Source organism: Hydra vulgaris, chromosome 08 (assembly GCF_038396675.1).
Source record: "Hydra vulgaris chromosome 08, alternate assembly HydraT2T_AEP".
NCBI classification, from domain to species: Eukaryota; Metazoa; Cnidaria; class Hydrozoa; order Anthoathecata; family Hydridae; genus Hydra; species Hydra vulgaris.
The window spans coordinates 42,607,501-42,632,856 of NC_088927.1; the positions used below are offsets into that span (position 1 = coordinate 42,607,501).

A 25,356-nucleotide genomic window follows, 5' to 3' on the forward strand; every position below is an offset into this window, starting at 1 on the left:
TAACTGTTAACAATTCAATAGTAAAATGCTATGAAAATACTACATTCACAACTAATTGTAATTTTGTGTTCCGATCCGTCTATCAACTAGTCAGGTCTCACGTTTTCACTTCTAAAATTTTATAAATTGTTCAAAGTAATATGAATTAAAAATTTACATACATGGAAACAAATCAGTTCAGGTGTAACATAGAAGAAAATTATTTTCTTCTTTTTAGTTTTAAATTTTCCACTTATCTTACAAACAACAAATAGTGCACTTAAATGGCTTAATTTTTACTGTTTTTCAAAAGAATTAAACATTTATTATTTGAAAAGGTAAATCTCATTTGAAAAGGTAAATCTCAAATCTCTTTTGACAACATTGAAGACAAAATAGAATTTTCAAAGTATTATATCTAAATTGTATATAAATCTACCCTGAAAACTTGAAGAAAACGTTTCAATTGATTAAAAATTAACACTTGTTAAATAATATTCCACTATCAAATTTAATTTCCTGTATTATAATGTTATTCACTTCACTAATTTTCTTTACAATTTTTCCTTCTAATTTTTTTTTTTATTTCTTTCCTTTAATTTCCTTCTCACACTATATTCAATAATTTTCCTTATTCTAATCACATTGTTATTTATCCATAAAATCCGTGAATTAAACTACTTTTTTTTTTTTTTTCAATTATTCGATTAATAATTATTAAAATAAACTCCAATGATTTTTTTTTATGTAATTATTTTTTTTATTTATTTACTTTTAGAATTTTGTGTCCGGAAAAACTGACAAGAAAGCAGGTTAAGAAAAACGTGGTAAAATGTTTAAAAAAAACAGATCAATATCTAATCAGTAGAAAACACTATTTAAATAGGTCATTTAGCATAAAATTTCAAAAAGTTCATATTTTTATGGTTTTTGACAGCTTAGAACTTTCCAACAAGTTGATTCAAGATATTTTAGAGTTTATATTTTTGTTACCAAATTAAATATTTTTGTAATTTTAAAGAACTTAATTTTTCAATCAAAATTAAAATTGCTTTAAATGTGATTGAATGTAAATTTACACAAAGTGGATAAACATTCTAGCAAAGTTTAGTTGATTAAAAATTTTCATTCAAAAGTTATAAGTCATCAGAGACAGAAAAATTTGGTAAAGTTGATCCCTGATGCAAAGCATCTGATGCCTAAAACACTATTTTTGTATTAATCAATAAAATGTTAAAAAGCATTTTAATCTTAATAAGTCAGGTAAAGTTAAGCAAGTTAAGCCAGGTAAAGTTAAGCAAGTAAACCAATTAATAGTCTTATAAAGTAAGGTAAAGTTAAGCAAGTAAACTAATTAATAGTCCTAATAAAGCCAGGTAAAATTAAGCAAGTAAACCAATTAAAATTTTATGTTCATCTTTTGAAGACTCAAAAATTATAGCAAAATTAATAGCTTTTTGTTGATGAGTGATTATGGCAATATTTTCTAAGTTTTGCGCTAGTCTGGCTATAATAAGCGCTTCACAAGTAACTCAGTTATTCTGTGAATGCATTTACGATCCAAACTCAATAAATAACAAAACCGTGTTTAATTATAATAAAAGCAACATTGAGTGCACTTGTGATTCAAGGTAATAATACCCTAGATCAGTTTGAAAGTTTTCATAGATTAGGCCAAACTTTCACCATTGCTGCCCTAGATTTTGAGTCAATATTTTAAGCTTGATTTGGGTTTGAGATATTCTTAGTGCTTGATCATTACCAATTCTAATTATAAAAAACCTGTGTGGACAATTTGTACACAATGCAATTAAAAAAAAAAAAGAACTTTCTTTTTAAAACATGAAAACAAATGCAGTATTTATTAACAAAACATGCAAAAAATTGATTAGGAATCAAAATAATTTGAGTATAAGTTCTGCCTAAATATAAAAAAATATTCTAAATCGTTTTCTTACTATAAGCAAAATGAAGTTGACAGTTAAAGTTGTAATATTGTTGATTAACAATAGTATTAAAATCAATACAGTAATGAGCTCAACCACAATATTATAAGGAATTCATATTTTTTCTATTATAAAGTCTAAAATATAAATATTATAAACTTTTTTGTCTGAAAAAAATGTAAAATAATTTTTGGTTTTTAAACTTTAGAAAAGACTTTAAAAGATTGTTGTGACTAGGGATTTATTTTGATGTAAAAACATAAATTACATTTAAGCGTAAATTACTTCACATAACTCATATAAAAATATATAATTTACTTACATTTAAAAGTAACTTGTTGTTTTTTTTTACATAAATTATATAACAAGTAAAACCTAATATTTTAATAGTGTGCTATGGTTAATTCATGCATGAATTACCCATAGCATAATTTCTAAGCTATGGGTAATTCATGCATGTATAAGTCACTGTTCGTTAGAATGCTTTTTCCTCCAGTTTTTTTTCTTTGTATTTACCTTTTCAATAAGGTATTTTGTTATGGTAATATGACGCAATATAACATTTTTGGTATCCGCAAGGTCATTGATTGCTAAAATAGTTTTCAAAAAAAAATTATAATTAAAGAGCCATTTAAACTATCTGATATGATTTATATGAATCCCAAAGGAGTGTTTATCAGATATAATCTTTTGTTGCGTTTTTTAATATATAATATATTCAAAAAAAGATGGTAAGGAAAGCTGCTCAATCTTCTACTATAAGTTATGGGCACCCTAATAACCTCTTTTTTGTTGCATTGGTGTCCAACCCACACAACGTTGATTAGAAAAATAAATTCTTATTCAATTAAAATAGTGCTTGTGAATAAACTTTTAGTTTTTTTTCAAACAATAGTTTGTTTTCACAAGATGTTTGATGGCTATCAGTTGTCCCAGAATCTTGCAATTGATTTTTCACTACCTTCCAGACTAGCTAGAGCTCTGAAACTTCCAGCATTTGTGTAAATTTATTAAAAGTACATCTTAAAATTGTTTTCAGAGCCAACTGAAGAATTACACTTTTTTTAATCTCTTTTTTTTTTTGGTTTTACTTTATTTTTCAGACTTTACTTTAATTTTACTTTATCTTGACAGCATTTGTGTAGCCCCGATGAACATGCATGTTAAATTTGTTTCCTGGGCAAGGAGTGGTTTCTCTTCCCTAATATTTAGTTTTTCTTTAAAGTTGGGGTTTATAACTTTTTAGAGAGAAAGATTTTTTGCAAAAAATCTTTGAAAAGGCATTTTTTTGATTTATTTGTTTAAGTATTAATTTTTTTGTCTGGCTGGAAATATGTTAGTGACCTTGATAAAAATTTACCGGAAAGGAGCCAGGCATATTTGTAGCAATGCTGCTGCTTTTCGCTGCTCTTATTAAGCGTGGTTGTTAGGGCGGTCCCAAAGAAGTCTCTCATTGGTGGTGGTGGGGAGAGGGGTCAAATGTGTTTTTTGCCAACTAGAGACATGAAAAAAATTAAAAAAGGTACTCAATATTTGACATAGCCAACTATACTTAAAAACCTGCCAACTGAAATGCTAAATGCACAAATGTGTTAACTCAAATGCATACATAACAGCTGGGGAGTGGGGAAGGAGTTTACACAACCCACCCCATCCCTGTTCAAGACAGCCAGGTCAGCCCTGGTCATAACAACCACTCTAACAGAAATAAGAATTAATTTTTATTTTGTTTATTTACTAATAGCTGTTCATAAAACTGTTGTCTGGAAGGAACTAATTTCAATTAGTCTATTCCAGACAACAATTATTCCTTTATTGTTCTATTATCTAGCAATTATTCTAGTTAATCATTTACGGAAATAACTTTCATTTTGGTTAGATTGGTTTTTAACAACAACCATGCTGAATAAAAGTAGCCAAAATACAAAACTTAGAATAAAATTGCAAAATACAGAGATAATTACAATAAACCAGACAGTCTTTTTAAAAAAACTTTTAAAAAACTGATGTAAATAATATCAAGATTAATTAAAAAAAAAAATTAAGTTAAAAATCTAAAAAGAAACAGATCTATCTAAAAAAAGTTTAACTTTTCATAACCACAACAGCCTCTTATTTTAATTTATTTAATATAGCGAATTTAGTAGGGTAGTTCAAAAAAAAACACTTTTAAATTTAAAATTATATGATCGATTGTGAAAAAAGTGTCTTGATGAGTGGTTGATTTTTAATTTTTATAATTTTTTATTTTTCTAATTTTTGCTGCTACTAATTATTACTTTTCTTTTGTAAAATATACAAATGCCAGGGACAAGAAGAATACAAAAATTGTCATATTTCCAAGCCCCTAAATATCATACATAATAAAGTCATTAAAAATTTATCATTATGAAAATTGATGATCATGTGTTATTCTGAAGTTTGAGTTTAATAAGTTTATTTTAGTTGACAATTATAGTTTTGTATTTTTTGGGAATATATCTAAAAAATTAATATATATATATATATATATATATATATATATATATATATATATATATATATATATATATATATATATATATATATATATATATATATATATATATATCTGAAATATCTGCTTCAGTATGTTATTTTAGAAAAAAAGAAATCTTTTTCTAAAATAACATACTAAAACAGAAGAAATATTGCATAAATAACAGAAATTTTGAATATTTTATTTTTTTATTATATAAATAAAATGGTTTAAAAAAATATTATCCATTGAAAATATAGATTAAATCAAAGTACAAGATTTAATTTTAAATTGATTTAAGTACAAGTATTGCGTGGTATTATACCACGTCAAAAGCAATGTAAAAAGGTTTCATATTTTGAAAATATGGTGATTTCTTTTATCACCAATCCGATTAGAAATACTTAATCAACAGCATCTTTAACTAACAGCTTTATTAATAGTTACGTACAAATGGGATCTTTTAATGTACTGTAAAAAACCATATTAAACTCATTTAAAGATTTTATGTTAACCAATAATATAATGATGTCTACTTGCATAAATTTTGAGATGTAATATTAATAATAAATAAATTTTAAGATGTTATATTAATAACAAAATAAATTTTGAGATGTTATATTAATAATAGGCCGAGTGAATAAAAAAAACAATTGCTTTTACTCAGTATTTGGTCTGCTTTACGTGAATAAAAATTTCAGCAATTTTTCTTAAGTTTTTATTCACGTAAAGCTGAGCAAAAACTGAGGAAATTGCTTAATTTCACGTGAATAAAAATTTGCGCAGTCTGCAGAAGTTTTTTATTCATGTAAAACTGACCAATTAATGAGTAAAAGCAATTGTTTTTTTTTATTCACCTGGCCTATTATTAACACAACTATTAAAAACCAATACTTTTGGTTAATAAATATAATTTTGGTAAACAAAACATACTTAAGCGCCAAACTTAAGTATGTTCTTTGTTATATCACATTAGAATATTTAGGAAAATGTTGAAACAATCACCTTATTCAGTTTGGGTGTAAACTTTATATAATAATAACCTTTGAATTTTGAACTTTAAAACCTGTCAACTTAAATTTAGTGTAAGAAAATAAAAAATAAAAGTTACTAATTTGTTGCCCTCACATTTAGGGTAGGGATGGTGAATGTTTTAGAGTATTTTTTGTTCCAGGCTCCAATCACAACAAGTTTTATTTTCTAACCTACATATAAATCATTGCTTAGCTACAGCTCGGGTTATACATATATTGCACAGTGGGATAGCAAAATATTTTTGGTCAGTAGACATACATGGACAAGGTACCCAATTTCTGTTTCTCTGGAACAACAACTTTTCTAAAAAAAAAAAACAAAAAAAACTCTTTAAATATATCTTAGGGATTCTAAACCTTGCGGCTCTAGGTTCAGTTCCTTGTGGGACCGATGTTTTGCTTATTATATTACTGAAACTACACACAGATAGATAGAGTTACATGAAAAGTTCTAAATTTTTTATGCCCATATAAAAGTACCATAGTTGTTTAAACCAAGAATTTTAGAGTCAAATGGTATTCTTGAGAAAGTGAACTTTTTTCGTATCAAAGTGGCAAAAAATATTTACAAAAAAAACGCCTCTTGAAAAGTTTGGGGCTCCGTATTCTTCAAGGCATGGTGTTATAGCCCCCATAATGCAGGACAAGTTTAAACTTTTCTCTCCTTAGTTTTTAAATAATTAATCCATTTGCGCAAAAAACTCGTAAAAAAAACTAACAACTATGTCTATTATTTTCCTTTCAAATAAACTACCATGGGTTATACCCTTGTTAACACACTTTAGTTGGTCCAACTGATGGACCAGTATTGGCTATAGTTGGCTAACTGTTGGCATTCCGTGCCAACCAGTTCCGACTGTGTATCGCGTGTTTTTGAATCATAAATATTTGTCATAAGTTTTATAAATGTATTTATAATTATATTTTATCTAAATGTTTAGTCACGTGGTCTAAGTGAAAAGAGTTTAATTTGAAGCAATTCATCCATCTTTTTTTCTTTCAAACACTTTTTTACCTTTTAATTAAACTTTTAAACTCAAACTCTCCTTCAATTTTTAATATAACTGTTACGTTACGTCTGTAAGTACAAATATTTTACTTTTATCCATTAGTTACACATTCAGATATAAATTTTGACATTTGTTAGAATTTTCAGTTTAATTTTATGATGACACCATTGTTGAATTTGTATTAGACATTTTAGCTTTATTTTAACTGTTAATAAGAGTTAAAATACAGCTAAAATATATATGTGCGTATATAGTAGTATGTTTACGTGTGTATTTTTGTATGTATTTGTGTATGCACACATATTTATTACATATATATATATATATATGTGTATGCACACATATTTATTACATATATATATATATATATGTGTGTATATATATATATATATATATATATATATATATATATATATATATATATATATATATATATATATATATACACATATATATACACATATATATGTCTATATATATGTGTATATTTATATATATACATACATATATATATATATATATATATATATATATATATATATATATATATATATATATATATATTTATATGTATATATATGTATATATATATATTTATATGTATATATATGTATATATATATATATATATATATTTATATGTATATATATGTATATATATGTGTGTATATATATATGTATATACAACCCTCGGAATTAGGAAAAATGAGGTCGAAAATAAATTGCCAACCTCAAACTGTTAGAGGTCGGCTTTAGGTCGGTTTAAAAAATTTTACACAAAGAGGTTACCATAAAACATATAAACAAGGTCGGCAATTTTTTGCCGACCTTTTGTACCCTAATTCCGAGGGTTGTATATATATATGCCCTAATTCCGAGGGTTGTATATATATATATATATATGTATATATATATATGTGCCTTGGCGGGTAGCGAGAGCTTTAGCTCTCAGTCTCGCCCACACTTCCCTACAAAGTTTAACGGAGCAATTTACAGCTCTCGCAAAAGATTTTTTTTTCTCTCAAAAGAATAACTATCATTGTAATATGAAAAACGCAAAGTCAAAAAAAATTTAATTAAATGGATAATAAACAGGCACGGTTTTACATAAAAAAATTTTATGTTTAAAGAATTTTCCAAGTTGCAATAAATGACGCTTGTTATGTGTATATTATTGTAACATTAATGTTGCAAACATATGCTTGTAACAAGTATAAAAACAAATGTTGTATTTAATAAGCAATTTTTATATAAATAAACAGCTCTTTTAAAAAGCAGTTTAGAGGAGCAGCTCGCATGGCTCGCCATGTTTGTTTTAGGAGAGCTTTTCTCCACTCTCGTGCTCATGTTATAATATAACAATTTAAATGTATGCATTTTGTGTTCGAGAGTGACAGAATCTTTTAATGTAGGTAAAGCTTATATGGTATTATCTTTAGCACTATCCTAAACGACTACTTATATGCCCTTATTGTTATTGACAATAATCTATCGATTTTCGATTCATATATGATGTTTTTCTTTGCATTTACTTATTCGTAACATTTTTTCATTTCAGATTTATCATATGATGGATTTATGCGATATAGAAGAACAAAGTATCATAGATTTGTATGATTTATTTAAAAACATCTACTAATAATTAGTCCAGTCAACGTCTAAACTTTAATGTAGCATATGTCATTTTTAAAGTAGTTTCTAGACTTTTCCAAATGTGTTACTTATTCACATGGTTTTACATGGTTAGCAAGCAAATCTGAGCTGAAAATTTTTTCTTAGCCCCTAAGGAGAATTGATGTTGTTCTTTGTTAATTTTAATTTGTTTAAATATAGTAGTTTTAATAAATAAATGTTTGTTTGTTCTTGGTTTTTTACTTAATTGTTTTCAGATTCTTAAGAACTAAGCAAGTAAGCTAAGCAAGTTTTGTTTTATTTTTTAGTGCAATTGGAAAGAACAGAAGTGTTTTTTAGTCACTTCACGCAGTATAACTGGTACTGATTTGAGTAAATTTACTAATTTTTTTTAATTTTATATTGGATTCATTTTATATTAGATATATATTTTATGTATTTAACATAAAATATATATCTAATATAAAAAACTTACTATAATTTGTAGACATCAAAGTTATCAACAAATAATTTGTCGATCACTTACTTACATAATTTTGTGTATTGTAATCTAGATTTTTTGTTAAATTAAAAATAATTGATGTAAATAAATATTGTTTAATAATTTTGATAAACGACATATGTATATAAAAATAAAAAGGTATGTATTTCAATAAATCTTTAGTTTAAATATAGTCTTTGATTAGAAAAGATCACAATTTGTAAGATTCTTTTACATTATTTTATTATTCAGTTGTAACAATAGTAATATTTTTGGTAATATGTTTAATGATAATAGTGAAATTGAAATGATAATATTAGGCTCAAAGAAGTTATTAATACAAATGCTAATAGGCAACTTGAAAATAGTTGTTGTCAAGTGAAAGAGATAGATCTAGGCAAGATAAATTAATAGTTGTTGAAATCTAAAAAATGCTGCTCAGCAAGCAGAAAACTTACTTGCCAGAATTCAGTGTCAAGCAGTGTTAATGTTTGTTAATTTGATTTTACTTTAGACAATTTAGAACAAAGCAAAGTATGAATTTTACTATTTATAGTAACAATAACAGTTTTAAATTTAAATGATTTTGAATTTTTTTATAATTTCAAACCTTTCGAATGGTTAGCCAGAGATATAGAGAATATTTTTGAGCCGGTTTGATTCAGAGAATGGTTATTATAGCTCAAACTATCATGGACCGGAACTAAGAGAGGGATTTAATCATGGGCAAAAAACTATTAATGTTATTTTCAAACTTTACAGGGAAGAAATACCTAAAAAACAAATCAAATGTTGCAACAAACTAAATGTTAGTGACTTTAAGTTTTACTTTTTTGTATTACTTTTGCATAAGATCCTGTCAAAGCTTTGTAAAATATAAGTAAATTTACTTTATATAAATTACTTTTTATTTATTTTACAAATTATATAAAATGTAAGCTTATGTAATTCAAATTTTATTTTATATAATTTATTTTTAATAAAGATTTGTTATTACTTTTAAAATAAAAAATTTCTACCTAAAAAATACTATTTTATTTGTAAATTTAATTTACATTTGGTAGCGTATTACTTTTTTGTAGTTTACTTTTATATGCAAGTTATTTTTTAACATAATTTTTTTTTAATTAGATACTTTTAAAGGTAAATGTAAATTACAATTTAAGGAACTTTTATATTATCTAATGTTATTTTCAAAAGTAATTAACTTTTAAATGTAAAAGTAAACAGCTTTTTCATGTGACTTACTTTTACATGTAAAGGTAAATTACTTTTAGTATGTAATCTTCTTTTACATAACTTTTGAAGGTAAAAAAACATACATTATAAAGTAAAAGTTGTTTCAAAAAAATTAATTACTTATAGGGAAATATAAATTTACATAAAGTGTTTTTAAAATTACTTATGTAATTTACTGTTTGATAAAAATTAACTTACTTGTGTAAAGTAAAAGTAAGTGAAAGAGCCATCCTTAGTTATAATTGTTTAAAAAAATGTGCATTTTTGCATCTTAAAAAAATATGTACTATTTGTCCATATAAGAATATATTTATATCTAATATATTTTGTAAATATTGTATCACTTATTATTTACTTGAAGTTTTCAGTGACAAAATTGCAATGATTATGGGTAAAATTTGTGTAGTATTATAAATTTTTTTATTTTCTAAAACAGAGTTTTAAAGTTGAAACTCTTATTGCAAAATTTTTATTCTGTCAGTTTGTCGAGCTTTGAATTTTAAGAGGTTTTAATATGAAACGCTTTCCAAATACAACATATATTGGGATACAGTAAATACATTTTTTAAAAGTGCTACAATGCCTTGTTAATTAAAATCACCACCTGTCCTAAATTATTGCTATAATATGCATTAATAACCAAAAAGCAGTCTGCATTTTACATAAAAGATAAATTATATAAAAAAGGCACAAAAAATATACTTCACATTTTTATTGAACTGTAAAGTTTTAATCAAGCTTTAGGATGATAGTTTGCTCTGCTATTGATTGCTGGAGAAATGCAATCACATCGGGTTCTCACATATCCTTTCATCAATTATTGGTTCTTTGTTTTTTTTTTAAGAGGTTTCAATCAGTAGGGATTTACCAACATTTTTAGTTATCAAAATTTAAATGGAAAATACAACATGATTAACTTTTTACCCTTTTATCCATATTCAAATTAACAAAATTTTGCAATTTGAACTAAATTACATAATTATCAATATTTTCAAACAAGGTTTATTTAAAAATATATATATATATTTTAATTTTTTATTCTTATTCATTCCCACAAGGCTGCAAGCAACCACTATTAAGTTGGGAGTTATGAAAAAAATAATAGAGTTATAAAGCAAGGAAACGGTTGACAGAAGATTTAAAAAGTCAAGATTTAACTAGTCAAGGGAGATTGAGTTTTAGTTAACAGAACTAGAGATGAAAGCTTCTCTTGAGATGCGACCATGATAGCTTTTGAGAAAGAGAAAGAGATACAACTTTATGAGGATGGGAAAGAGGCTCAAGCATGGCAGATTGACAGGGTCCACTACGTTTACAATGTATTTTTGGACCTTGTCTAGAAGAAGAAAGAGCATCATTAGAATAAATTACCTAAAATTGACAACAGTATTCCATACAGGGACAAATAAGAAATTTATAAAGGTAAAGATATAATATATACATTAATTTAAAATGTAAAGATATAAAATAAACATTAATTTAAAAATTATCCTGACAATTGTTGTCATGAATAAAAAATAATCTGAAACCAAATATATTTTTTTATTTTTAATTTTATTACAAACATTTTTTTCAGATTTAGTGAAAAATTATATAAATAAAAATGATTAGCTGATTATTGGAGAAAATACTTTGATATGCTATGTACTGAAATTCCTATGAATTAAACACGCATGAAATAAATTAACAAGTTTGCATATTGCAGCATATATTGTAAAGACTCTGAGAATGAAAGTTGATGGAGTAAGACAAGCTTTGTGACAATTTTAGTTTTATTGATATACATTTATAGTTCAATTTTAATCAAAAAAATTTAGCCCAAATGTTTTTTAGAAACATTTTCTTTAATGTAAACACAACTTAATTCAGCAGTTGAGGATCCCTTTAAGCTAAACCAATATGCATTATTTAAAAGAAACTGACATTCTTACACACATAAAAAATTAACTTGAGACATCCATTTAATAATTGTATTAAAAATGTATTGAATTTAATGTATTGAAAGTAATCAAAAAGCCAATTTCAGGAATAATTTATATTAATTAGTCATAAAAATAAATTTAGAAAAAAAGACCAAAGTATTAAAATATTCAAATTTAAATATCAGCTATTCTGTCAATAAGTACTATTCTCCAGTAAGTCCTATTTTTCATTCAGAATTAACACAATAAACAGTGCATTGTGTAATAATTCAACTAATATTAACTGATTGACATTCACATTCACTTCTACTAGCATTAAAATTAAGAGAAAAGATGTATTAAAATTGGGCCATCAATAGAAATCTGGACATTTATCATATTAATGACAGCAGATGCTTTTTTCCAAGACTCAGAGTTGTAATATTGTATTTTTACCATCTTTGATAAGGAGTTTCAAAATCTAACATGCAAATCATTTAATTTTTCTTGACAACTTGATTGTAAGATTTATCCTTTTGCCAAACAAACTGTTTAAGATTTGATCATGTTTTAAACAAAATTTTCTTAAAATATGATGCAACTCCAAAACACACAAGATAATTGCACTTTGTTTTCCCACAAGTATTTATCTGCCTGATTATCACAGACAGACATGCTGTTTATGTATGCAACCATGTTTTTCCATAGTCCTAAAACTTTCAAATATAACTTTTATTTTCCATACCATGTTTTTCCATAGCCCTAAAACTTTCAAATATAACTTTTATTTTACCAAATACATCAGGATATTTGAGCACCAAATATTAACCAATAATCTTGAAACTTAGTTTATATTTGAATGAGATTTTTTATTCTAATATTTGAACATTTTATCATGAAAATAACCAAAAATCATTGGACATTAAACCTCACAGCCAATTTCAGGAATAATTTTCAGGTCATAAAATTTCCAGTCATAAAAAGAGCTTGAAACATAGTTTTATATTTGAATGACATTTTTTAATCAAAAACTGCACTCCTTGGATGAAAATAATTAATACTTTCAAATATACCTTTTATTTTACTAAATACAATCCATTGGGATAATTAGCACCAAATATTAACTAATAATCTTAAAACTTAGTTTTATATTTGAATGACATTTTTTATTCTAAAAAAAAAATTACTTTGAAGATGTTTTTGGCGATTTAAAAAATGCTTACGTTAATCCACTGTTTAAAAGTGATTTCTAGCAATAATAAAGGCATTTGTTTCCAAAAAGTTGTTTTTGGAAAAAAGAAATTACCATTGGATAAAGCAGCTTCACAAAAAGGTGAAAATCTTGACGTACAATTAGCTTGACTTGAAACTGAAAGGAATTGAGCTTGAAACTCAAAGGAAAAAGCTTCCAAACCAGGTTGGATCCAGGAGGTTACATTAGTGGCATATTTATTAGGAAAGAGAAAAACACATCAGCCTGAGTCTGTCACGAAGAAAATAAAAATAAAAATTCCCGTCAGCTTTAGGGTAGTAGTAAGTAGTGTTATGATAGGGTGAATCCAAAGAAGAATTACAAAATAATTTATAAACCACCTAAAAAGAGAACAAAGAGAAACTGAACACAAACTATGGTCAGAGACAAGACACAAATTAAGGAGTGAGAAATACAGATTGAGAAATACAGAATTTGAGCTTTAGAGTCAGCAGTATATTCAGTGTGATGAGGATTGAAGTGACCAATAACAACAATATCATCAGAGGGATAAGTGAAAGGACTTGGCCAATTTGAAAAAAGATTGAAAAGAGTGCAGTCTTGAAAAGGAGTATAAGAAGAACAAAGAAAATGGTGATTTGACAAAGATAAGCTAAAAGGAAGCTCATAAAAAAATGGTCAAAAGATTAAAACCCATCCAACAAATAGATGAACTGATGCTGAAGTATACGTCAGAGCCAAGCATGTGACAATTGGAGTCTTTGCAATTCAAAAGACAGTAGCTATCAATACTGAATATCCAAAAGAAACAGCCATATTAAAATTAGTCTTATAAGAGCAAGTTTTTGATAACCACGCATAAAAGCTGTATTGAAACCTTTTATTGAATCTTTAATCTTCATTTCTGTTTCTTTATTTTCCATTTTAAAAAAATATCTTATGGATGTCACTACATTTTTCATTTATTTAAATTTATAATTATTCTATTAAAACCTTAAAAATTTGCAAAGCCAATGTCTTTTAAAACTCTCATCTGGAATTCCTATAAATTTCTTAAAACATTTTCAATGTTTCAAGTTTCTGATTCAAGATTATTTGAACAAGAGAATTTTAGGAGACGAAATTCTATTTAAAAAGACTTTCTTTTTTTTGTTTCCCCTAAAAAACTTACTATCTTATACTTACTTAAAAATCTCACTCAGAAATGCAAAAGAAAGGGGTACTCACAATCTCTATTCAAATTTTCAAGAGAAAAAATTTTCACCTGAGAGAAGTTTTTATAGTTAATTATTATTACTATTCTTAATAACTGTTTTTAACTGATCTCATTACAACAGTTTTTTGATATGAATTTTTATTTTTGTGTAATGTTGTATTTGTCATGTTAATTTTTTTTTTTAATGCTTTGTTATAAGCACAGTGTTATGGTTTTTTTTACAAAAATTCAAAACAAAATACATATTAAATATTATAGAATACACTATAAACATAATAGAACACATTAAATATTATCGAATACAAGTTTAATATAAACAAATAAAGAATCCTAATATTTCCATGTTTATGCAAAATATGCAAACATTGCATTACCTGTGTAGAACAACTTTTTTAAATATTTCGTCAATAGACAAGCATATGTTTTCTGAGTTGTTGTGGAGTAGACATCTTACTAATAACAATTTCACAAAGAGTTTGTCGCAAAATTGCAAAGCTAAAAACAAACAATAAAAACCACCAATAGTATTGACTAAGAGATTACATAGATAGTGAGATTACATAGGCAATCATTTTCACATTTAAACTTTTTAAAGTAAAATTAAAAAAAAAAATATAAAGTAAAATCCTAACTAAACCTTTTTACTGTTTTTTGGATTTTTTAAAAAATCTGAAAAAGTTTTTTTTTTATTTATAGGGTTTTTATAACCCTATAAATTCTAATTATAAAAGAAAAAAGTTGAATAAATGGTGAATATTTAAAAGATGATTTTATTTTTTCGTTGTTTTTCATTGCTTATTGTGTTTTTATTTTTATTATTGATGTTTTTTTTTTTTTTTCTCGATCGGTTAGTTGCAGAGGTAAACAAACTGTTAAATTATAGAAATTTTATAACAAGTTTTTATTAAAAAATGTTAAATCTATATAAAAATGAGAAAGAAAAAAAGAAACTAAAAGAAAATACTAATAAAAGTAAAAAAAAGAATACAGAAAAACTTAGTAAGGACTTCGGGTTCAAAATTGATTGTACCTTTAACCTAGAGTCCTGATTTTTTCCCAAAGGTATTTCATAAAATTTTTTATATTTTCATAGCTCCTGTAATATACCAAAAACTAGAAAGAAATAATCCTTTTGTGACTTTTAAAAAGGTGTCTTTTATGAAACTTCGCATCCCTGTTTACAAATGTTAAAAACTGTCCCTATATGTAAGACATGGTGTCTTACAATAGAAACTTTTATTTATTTGTACGAGACGTTCAAATAAAAACAACCTTTTTATCTTGTTCTTTTGCTTTTTTTGTTTACTAATAGTATTACAAAATAAAAAATTATAATAAAAAACTCAAAGAATTAGATATAAGAATAAATGTTGTAACCTTTTTAAAATTGTACTGATTTTTGATATGCTTGATATAGAGAGAGAGCAAAGAAAACATAACAAAATTGGTTTTCTCTGAGACACCACTTTTCATGATCTGATCAGCAACATATGAAATAACTTCTACCTAAAAAAGTTAGTCAAGTCAAATACATTTAGAATTTTTTGATATACTTGAAAAACAATTATCCTGTGAATAATTAGTTAAACAAAACAAGCTTAATTTAGCAAGCAAGTGTGTATATAAATATATATATGTATAAAAACCCATATATATATATATATATATATATATATATATATATATATATATATATATATATATATATATATATATATATATATATATATATACACATACATTTTACTTTTTTATTTTTTTCATTATTAAACCATGTACACAAAACAAATGTGAAAGAGAAAATACATCATTTTTTTGAGTTGCTGTATTAATATATTTTTAATTATGTTTGTATTTTGTTGGCAACATGTCATCTCAAAAAAATGTTTTAGTCTTCCCATTTTACTTGAGATAAGTATTAAAAATGACAAAAGAAGAAGATGTTAGGAAAAATAATTTGCACAAGTCTTTGGAAAATGCGAATAGAAGCTTTTTCAATACCTAAAAAGTTGCAAATACATCCTTACACTGTTAATCATGTTATTTATTGTTTTTCCCAAGTAAAATTGATCAAACTAAAAAATCGATATAATCAAAATACACAAAACATGATAAGTTTGCTAAATAGAAAAGTGTTCTGGCCTGACTTATTATCATATCATTATAGCAAACTGGCTCAAACAGTTTGGATATAAAGAAAATGACGTGAAAGTCGTGTCTAAAATAACAAATCCTTTAAACTTCCAAGAATTGAAAATTATTGTAAAGAACTGGGTAATTATTAATAAAAAATTGAAAAGAAAAAAAATCTATGTAGAAACTTTGAAGATTTGGAAATGTCATTTAAAAAGCATAAAATAGTTTTGATTGTTATTCTGAGCGCAAGGTTATGTGTACCGCTAAAACAAAAGTTTGAAATTTTATTAGATGTCCATAGGAATAAATTAGGTTATAAATTTTATTAGATGTCCATAGGAATAAATTAGGTTATAAATTTTATTAGATGTATATATATATTTATATATATATATATATATGTATATATATATTTATATATATATATATATATGTATATATATATGTATATATATATATATATATATATATATATATATATATATATATATATATATATATATATATATATATATATGTATGTATGTATATATATATATATACATACATATATATATACACATATATATATACATACATATATATATATATATATATATATATATATATATATATATATATATATATATATATATATACACACATACATATATATACACACATACATATATATATATACATATATATATACATAAATATATATATATATTTATATATAGATAGATAGATATATAGATATATACATATATATATGTGTATATATATATATATATATATATATATATATATATATATATATATATATACATGTATATATCTATATATATAATTTATATATCTATGTAAATAATTTATATATCTATATATATAATTTATATATCTATATATATAATTTATATATCTATATATATATATATAAAAAATGTTAAAATAAAAATTTTTATAGTAACTTAATTTTAAAATTTTGTGTGAAACGAGTTTATATATAGTGTGTACACTAGATGCATAGAGTTCAGAATTTTATATTTAAAAAATAAAAAACAAATTTGTAATTTTTTTATTTTTTTATTTAAATGTATTTTTCACTTTACTAACATTGCTATTATAACTTAAAATTGATTATGTAATAATATAATAAATATGATATAACTTATAATATGTAATAATTTTTAACTTAAACCTTTGTTTGCATATTTATGAATTAAATTATTTTTGTACAACTTTTATTGACTAATTTTACTGATAAAATGTTCCTATATACTAATTGCAGTTATTTATTTATTGTTTATGATTTATTTATGCCAGAAAAAAGTAAAGAAAAATTTGACACTGTGACGATTTATAGTTGTGAACATAGGTTATTCCACCCGAAGGACAAGTTTTCTACAAGGTTTTGCAAAACTTCCTGTATTTGAAGAAGAGACTTCAAAAAAAAAAAAAAAGTAGAATTATTCACTGTTCATTGAGAAAGAGCTTTGAAATCAGCTGCAATAATGACAAACCTTTTTGTCAGGTCAGGTTATCTTGCTACTGATAACATGTAACCCAGTACAATCTGCTTCTTGTCCTGCAGCCTTGTAGGATATGCCTTTTTAGGCAAAGGGTAAAGATATTTGACTTAAAGCACCCCTGCCTTGGGGCTCTTAGTTGAGTAAAGGCTAGAGATAGTGTCTCAATAAAAATACTCATTTTGGGCAGATGTTAAATGCATCCTGCTACTGTCATGTAGAAGGCCTCCTAGGCAAAGACTTAAGTTGTTGACCAGCCTTGCATCCCTTCTTCATCTACTAGGCTGGCACAGATGTATTTTTAATACACTGTTTCCAGTTTAGGATGTTCAATGCTGGATCTTCTTGACTCATTGCATGGGTTTTTCTTGTGTCTCTGTTTTTATGACTAGGCAGTCTATTCTATTATCTCCTTATGAGTGTACAGCTCTAAAACTCAGTTTTATGGTTCCAAGGCCGGCTGGTAGTCAGGTTTCCCGAACTCTGTGGTAGCTCTCAGAGAGGCTGATTCCATCAACAGCTCAAAAATATCAGAGTATTAACAGTGCCATATTGCGCATGAATGGATAACTGTTTGTACTTTTGGTGTGCATTGCCAAGGCCACATTTGGAGCCCTTTGTTATGGCTTAGGGTTTATTAATAGTAATGAGGCAATTGCTAAGGCTATTAAACAGTGTACTGAGTACTATCTATGCTTTGAGTCAAGTTCTTTAACAAATTTACCAAAAACTATAAAACACAAAAAATCATTGTCATAAAAAAATTAAAAGTACCTAAAAAACTATAAAATACAAAAAATCATTGCTATCACCAAGTTCTTTAAACATATCATTCACTAATATGTGGTTGTCCTCAGAGACATTTCCTTCTATTACATCCCTACCCTCTCTGGGCAAGTCAGTAGGAGCTGGTTCCCCTTTCACTCTGTATAGACTATTTAGTCTGTTCACCTGTCTAATCTTGTGATCTTAATGTTGATGGTTATCTTCCTTTGATTCGTAAAAACTCCAATGGTCACATGCTTGGCTTGGGCATTTACATTCAAATCCACAGACTATTCTTTTAATGTGCTTTCGTTTAGCACCACTTCACTCTATCGCCTTTCTTTTCGTTATATATCGCTTTCTTTTATCTCAAGACTGCACTCTTTTTGATGTTATTTTTGATCATATTGACCAAGCCCTCCCTCTTTATCCATAAGCTAATATTGTTGTTGTTGGTGACTTTAACTCTCATTTACCTTATATACTTGACTTATTTCTTGTTTCTGATCCTAGTCAGAGCTCAGTTTTTCCACATTCGCTCTTAGGTGCTTCTGATCACAGTTTGATCTTTTTAAAAGTATTATCTCATTGTTCTTCATCATCTGAATCCCCCTTTATCATACCTCTTACAACTACCTTAAAGCTGACTGGGACTCTTCATGATTTTTTTTATGATGGCACTTGGGTAGAAATTTTTTGTTTTCCTGCTGACAAATGGGCTTTTTGCATAACTTTGTGGATACAGGCTGGCATGGAATCTTTTATTCCCAATCGACAATTCCAGATCAAGCTTCACTCTTCTCCATGGTTTTCCTCACATTGTGCTGCTGTGATTGCCAATCGAAACTGTTACTTCCATATCTATCAGCAAAACAATTCTCCAGAAAACAGACGTCTACTAGAAACCATTGTAAAAAGGTTTGTCTAACACCAAAGCATGCTATTCTCAGGTCATGAAATCTCATATTTCATCACAAAAATTAGGCTCTCATGACTTCTGGAGAGTAATCTCTAATATATCAATAATAAGGGCAAATCTGTTGTTCCACCTCTCTTGTTTGGTTCAGACTTAGTCACCTCACCTAAAAACAAACCTGAATTATTTGCTAAGAACTTTTCATTAATATCATCTCTTGATTCCACTATTTCTACCTGATATAGCTCTCAAACAGATTGATCTATTGCTTGACATTCGTATCACTCCAGCTTCTGAATCTAAAGAGATTTCCTGCTAAGACTCTTCTACAGCTTGTGGCCCAGACAACATAACTGTTATAGTCTTGCAGAAGTGTTCTCTGGAGCTATCGCCTATACTTTCAAAACTATTCAACAAGTGCTTATCAGAGTTTTGTTTTCCAGCCTGCTGGAAAGCAGCATCTGTTATCCCTATTTTCAAAAAATCTGGAGAGCAATTGACTCGTCTAACTACTGTCTCATTAGTCTTCGTCCTACCATAAGCAAGGTTTTTGAATCTTTAATTAACAAACACTTAATCTCTTATCTCGAATCTAATAACTTACTTTCTGATCATCAAATTGGATTTCGATCTTCTCATTCTACAGCTGATTTGCTAACAGTAATAACCGATAGGTTTTATTGTGCATTAGATAAAGGTAGAGAGGTTAAGGCCATCGTTCTTGACATTTCTAAAGCTTTTGATAAAGTTTGGCATGCTGGTCTCCTCCATAAGCTTTCTTCTTATGGTGTATCTGGCAACATCTTAAAGATCATTGAATCCTTCCTTTTCAATCGTAGTATAAAAGTTGTCCTCGATGTACAGCACTCTTCTTCTGTATTTTCAGGGGTTCCTCAAGGTTCAATCCTTGGCCCTATACTCTTTTTAATTTACATTAACAACCTTTTAGGTATTCTGACATTCAAGGTGGCATTGTTTAATTCTTGTCATGATAAGAAGCCAACACTCTCTGATTGCTTTGAGGGGGGCATTTATGCTTGAAAAGGATCTCACTTCTGCTACAGCATGAGGCTCACAGTGGCTGGTGAACTTTAATTCAGATACCAAATTCTTTTTTCAGCCAATCGTTATCGCAAAAATTTAGATCTTCCTATATTTATGAACGGTTATGTACTCGATGAGTCATCCACCCTTCATCTTCTAGGATTAACTCTTACTTCCGATCTTTCTTGGAAACCATATCTCAAATCCATTGCAAAATTATTTTTTGAACAAAGCATATTTTGACAGTTGTTAAGACAAAAATAAAGATTAATAGAAGAATATTTAAAAATAAATAATACAGACAATGCACCCTCTCTAAACAGTACTTACATAATTAAAAAAAATTATTCTGTAAACACTGATATGAAAACTAAAAAGTATGCATACAACAATGTAAGGCCTCAGAATGGAAAAAAAACATTAATGCTAATGTTTAAATATAATTTGTATAGTGATTAAGTTATAAACATCTCCTCAGAGTCGCGTGTTTTTATATATTTTAAAATTAATTTTTCAAAGTAATTACTAAATACACAATTACAAATTTACAAACTTAGGTACAAAGTATTAGCATATTATTAGTTATTGTAGAAAAATAATTTATATTGCTAAAGTCTGCTATTAAATTATAATTCAGCAAAAATGTGCTGTAAAATAAAATAAATGTATTAATTAATCACACATTTTAGTATAAAGATAGCAAAATCATATTAACAGGAGTTTATCTATGCTTGAAATCATATCACTTTCTGATATGAAACAATGTCAGACAGTGAGCTCAGCTAAAATAGTTCCAACAAAGATGATGATTGTCTTTAATCGAGAATTTAAAAGAGAAACTCAAAAAACTTGAGACCATCTTAGTTTCAAAAAACAAAAAAACTTCTTATACAGCAGTCAGGGGTCAAATAGACTTGATCAAATACAAATATGTTTATTCTAGATTTCCAAATACAAATTCAAATACAAATATATGCTACCAGCACTTTCTAAATAGAAATACAAATATTTTTACTTCAAGTTAAGAAAAAATCTGTAGATTTTTTACATTGATAAAATGACTGATAAAAAAAATAAAAAGACTGATAAATGGCCTACTAAATAGAAGAATGAAAACATGTCTTCTACAAATATTCCTTAAAAACAAATTTTTAATTTGTTTTAGTGTTAAAAGTGAACAAAAATCATAACTGCAATAACTAGAAAAAAAATCTGGTGGAAATTTCAACCTCAACTTTTACATACCACAATGTAACAACCTATGTTTATTAACTAAAAAGGTAGCACAATAACTAGATAACAATAACTTATAGTTGCCTAGGAAAGAAGGGACTTCATTGAGAATTACAAAGAAGGACTTCATTGAGCTGACAGAGCTTACACTTATGGTGCTTTCTGAGGACAAGTACAAATTTTGTATTCCTGGGACAGCCACCATACCTGCTTCATGGCAAGGCACAAATTGCAGGCTCATAATTGAGAAAAAGTATAAAGATAGGAAATCATGAAAAATGGCAGGAATTTGTTTTATATCAATAAATGTTTAGACTTTTAAAAAATAATATTTAATAAGAAATTTTTTTTTATAGCTTTATACTACTTAAATTTACTTTGAACACCTGTAAATATACAAATAGGTTAACAGATCTACATGAAACTTCACACGTGTACATAAATAGTAGTAACGATTTTAGAAAAACAAATGTTCAACCAAATCAATTGAAATAAATAGTGCCATCTCCACGAATCGAAAAACAAAACTTAGTGCTGCAACATCGACTGAAAAATAGGTAGAACATGCAAAGAATGGGGCTACATCAACTGAGAGTTTTCGTTTCATCAGGCAATCTATTGCCTAAAAAAAGTTTTTTTTTAAGTTTTTAAACATTTTTCAGTTTTCTAAATGAATTTTATTGTAAAGACGACCAATTTTATGGTAAGACAACCAGGCAAAAGAATATACAAACATAATGCAAAAAGGTTTTTAATGATTTTAGGCCTTTTCAATATAAAGTCATGTATTTCAAATAAATTCTAGATGCTTAAAAAATTAGTACCAGTATAACTTTTAAATTTTATAACAAAAAATTAGTTTTTTATAGCTTGTTTTTTCAGTTTTTGCATAAACCATAATTTCTTACACTGTTTTTACTGCATATTCTGCACAAATATTGGATCTTGCAGTGTTTATAACAGTTTTATGATTACACCAGTAATTGTCTTAAAAAAGATTTTTTTGCTTTTGCATACTGGTTAACTGCAGCTAATAAAACTTAATAGTTTATTCTATTATAATAGTGATAGGAAAACCAGATATTCATCCATTCATCAGTAATAAAATTGCATGCTGGTTGCAGTTGCTGTCAATGTTCTGACAATAATATAAATGCCAGTAATGCTATAATTCCTCTTGAACTCCATTTAGCATTTCTTATAACATAATCCAACATATCCAGTTGTAATCAATGATTTGAAATTGAAACTTGAAATACTTGAGACAAAAAAAGTTTGTTCAAGTGACACTAATAGTAAGATTTCAAAATACAGAGACTATGCAGCAGCATTAGCTAAGCCAGGATCCCAAGCTAATACAGCTTTCGTTAGTGCAAATATTTGCAAATGCTAAAGCAACTAAAAACAAAGCTAAAAAGGCATTTGTAGGCATGTTCCCTTCAGATACCTCAGACCATAACTACTGAAAAAGTGAAAGAAATAATATCATGTTTAAAAGTTAACACTAAAATTGTATGGACTCAGAATAAAGCCCAAGTTCAGTTCAACCACCAATGTAACTAACGGCTCTAATGCCAGAAACAGCCAAAACTCAATTATTGTGGAATTTGAAAGTGTAGAATCGAGAAATATGGTATTAGCAGTAGCATCCAATCTTTCCAAAACTGAACACAAGAATTTTTTTATCAACCTGATTGAACGATTGCGGAACAAGCTGAGTTTAATAAGCTTAACATTGGAAGAAAAACAGCAAACAGTGATCTTGAAAAACATGGTAATCTTGATAACCCATTTTGATTTATCATTGACAGGGTCCGCTGCATTGATGTATCTAAGACCTTTGAAACCAACGGCCATTCCATACATCCATTTGTAGAATGGCAAAAAGCCCATATTGCACGCTCAAAACCAATTAATACACACAATAATATCAATGATACTATAAAACCATCTACATCAGCCCAAAACTATTCAAACAAGCCATCAAATACTTTTTTAAGTCAAGAAATCAATTCAAACATCTTCACGCAAATTAAATCAAAAAAAATTGCCGATCAAATCACAAAAAAAACAAGAAAACAGAAAGTTATTTAAAATGCGGGTACACAAACGCTATGTCATTAAATAATAAATATAATGAATTATTAATTGAGGTTGAGAGAAATTCACTGCATATAATTATGGTATGCAAGACATGGTGAGCATAACTCAGTAACTAATATTCCTGGGTATTGCTTATATAGAAATGATAGAGCGTTCAGAAAAGGTGGTGAAGTATATATATATATATATAGCTAAAACTTTAAGCTCTTTCAAATTTCTAATACTGAACTTCAAAGTAACCTAACTGAACAGATTTGGCGTTCTTTAGACATTTACAGTGAAAGACTTATATGTGGATGTATTTATCGTACTGGAATTAGTGACATATACAACTGCATAAATGTAATGAGGTCAATTGAAGCAGCCGACAAGATGATATTGAATAAAAAAGCAAGTGGTATTCTTATTCGTGGAGATTTTAATTTCCCTCAAATCAATTGGAGTGATTTTGTAGGCAATGTAACTTAAAAACGAAATAGCGCAGTTATTTATAGATGGCTTAGATAAGTTCTATATGTTTTAAAATGTAATAAAACCATCATTTTATCTTGAAAATAATAAAAAAAACAATATTCAGGATCTGGTAATAACAGAAAGAAATTCAAGAATTTTTAATTTAGTACACCACCCACCACTTCAACATGGACTTAATTGACATCATATTCTTTCGTTTTGCTATAACTTTATTCCATCAAATAAAATTGTAAGTCAATCATATGCTAAAAAATATGTATCATAAAGAGAACTACAGTAATATGAACATTACTTTGATAAAATCAACTGGGATAAGCTCTTTGAAAACCTTAACCCAGACAAGTGTTACTATAAATGGTTACAACATTATGATATGGCATGCACTCTATATATCCTGCAATCAAATATAAATAAAATCAAAAGAGCACCATGGCTTAAAAAAATTAGCATCATTGATAAAGTGGAAAATAAAACAGTGGATCAAACGTAGGAATTCCAAATTTAGAGACCAAAATTTATTAAGGGAATACAAAAATATCAATAAAGTCCTACAAAAAAAACTGTAAAATCAACAATCAGAGAGTATGAGTATGAAATTGTTCATCAATTCGAAAGAAAACCCTAAATTGATATACCAATATATAAACAGTAAAACTGAAATCAATCAGAAAATAAGTGCTCTGGAAATGGAAGATGGAACAATATCAATAATTGAATCAGATATTACTAAAGTACTTAAAAAAAATTTTCATTCAACTTTTCAAAAGGAAAACGACAATGTACCAACGTTTAATAAAGCATTACCTAAACCAATAGCAAATCCAGATAAATATTGACAGCATTATTAAAAAGCAAATTAAATGTTAATAAATCTACTGGAGAGGACAAAGTGCAACCGAGAGTTTCTAATAGTATTTCAACTCCATTGTCAATTATTTTAAATCGAATTAACTCAAGTGGCATAATTCCAAGTGTGCAAATATCATCCTTATATTTAAAAAAGGAGACAAATTGAAAGCAACAAACTACC

General features: G+C 26.8%; 1 protein-coding gene across 1 annotated transcript in view; it reads right to left on the bottom strand.

The window, feature by feature from the left end:
* Positions 1–25,356, bottom strand: part of LOC136083860 (uncharacterized) — a 193,218-nt gene that overhangs the window by 148,709 nt on the left and 19,153 nt on the right. Inside the window, exons 5-6 of the mRNA XM_065803768.1 lie at positions 15,525–15,653; positions 14,522–14,642 (exon numbers count right to left, since the gene is read on the bottom strand). The gene's annotated coding sequence lies outside the window, so the exon portion shown is untranslated. The remainder of the gene's footprint in view (positions 1–14,521; positions 14,643–15,524; positions 15,654–25,356) is intronic.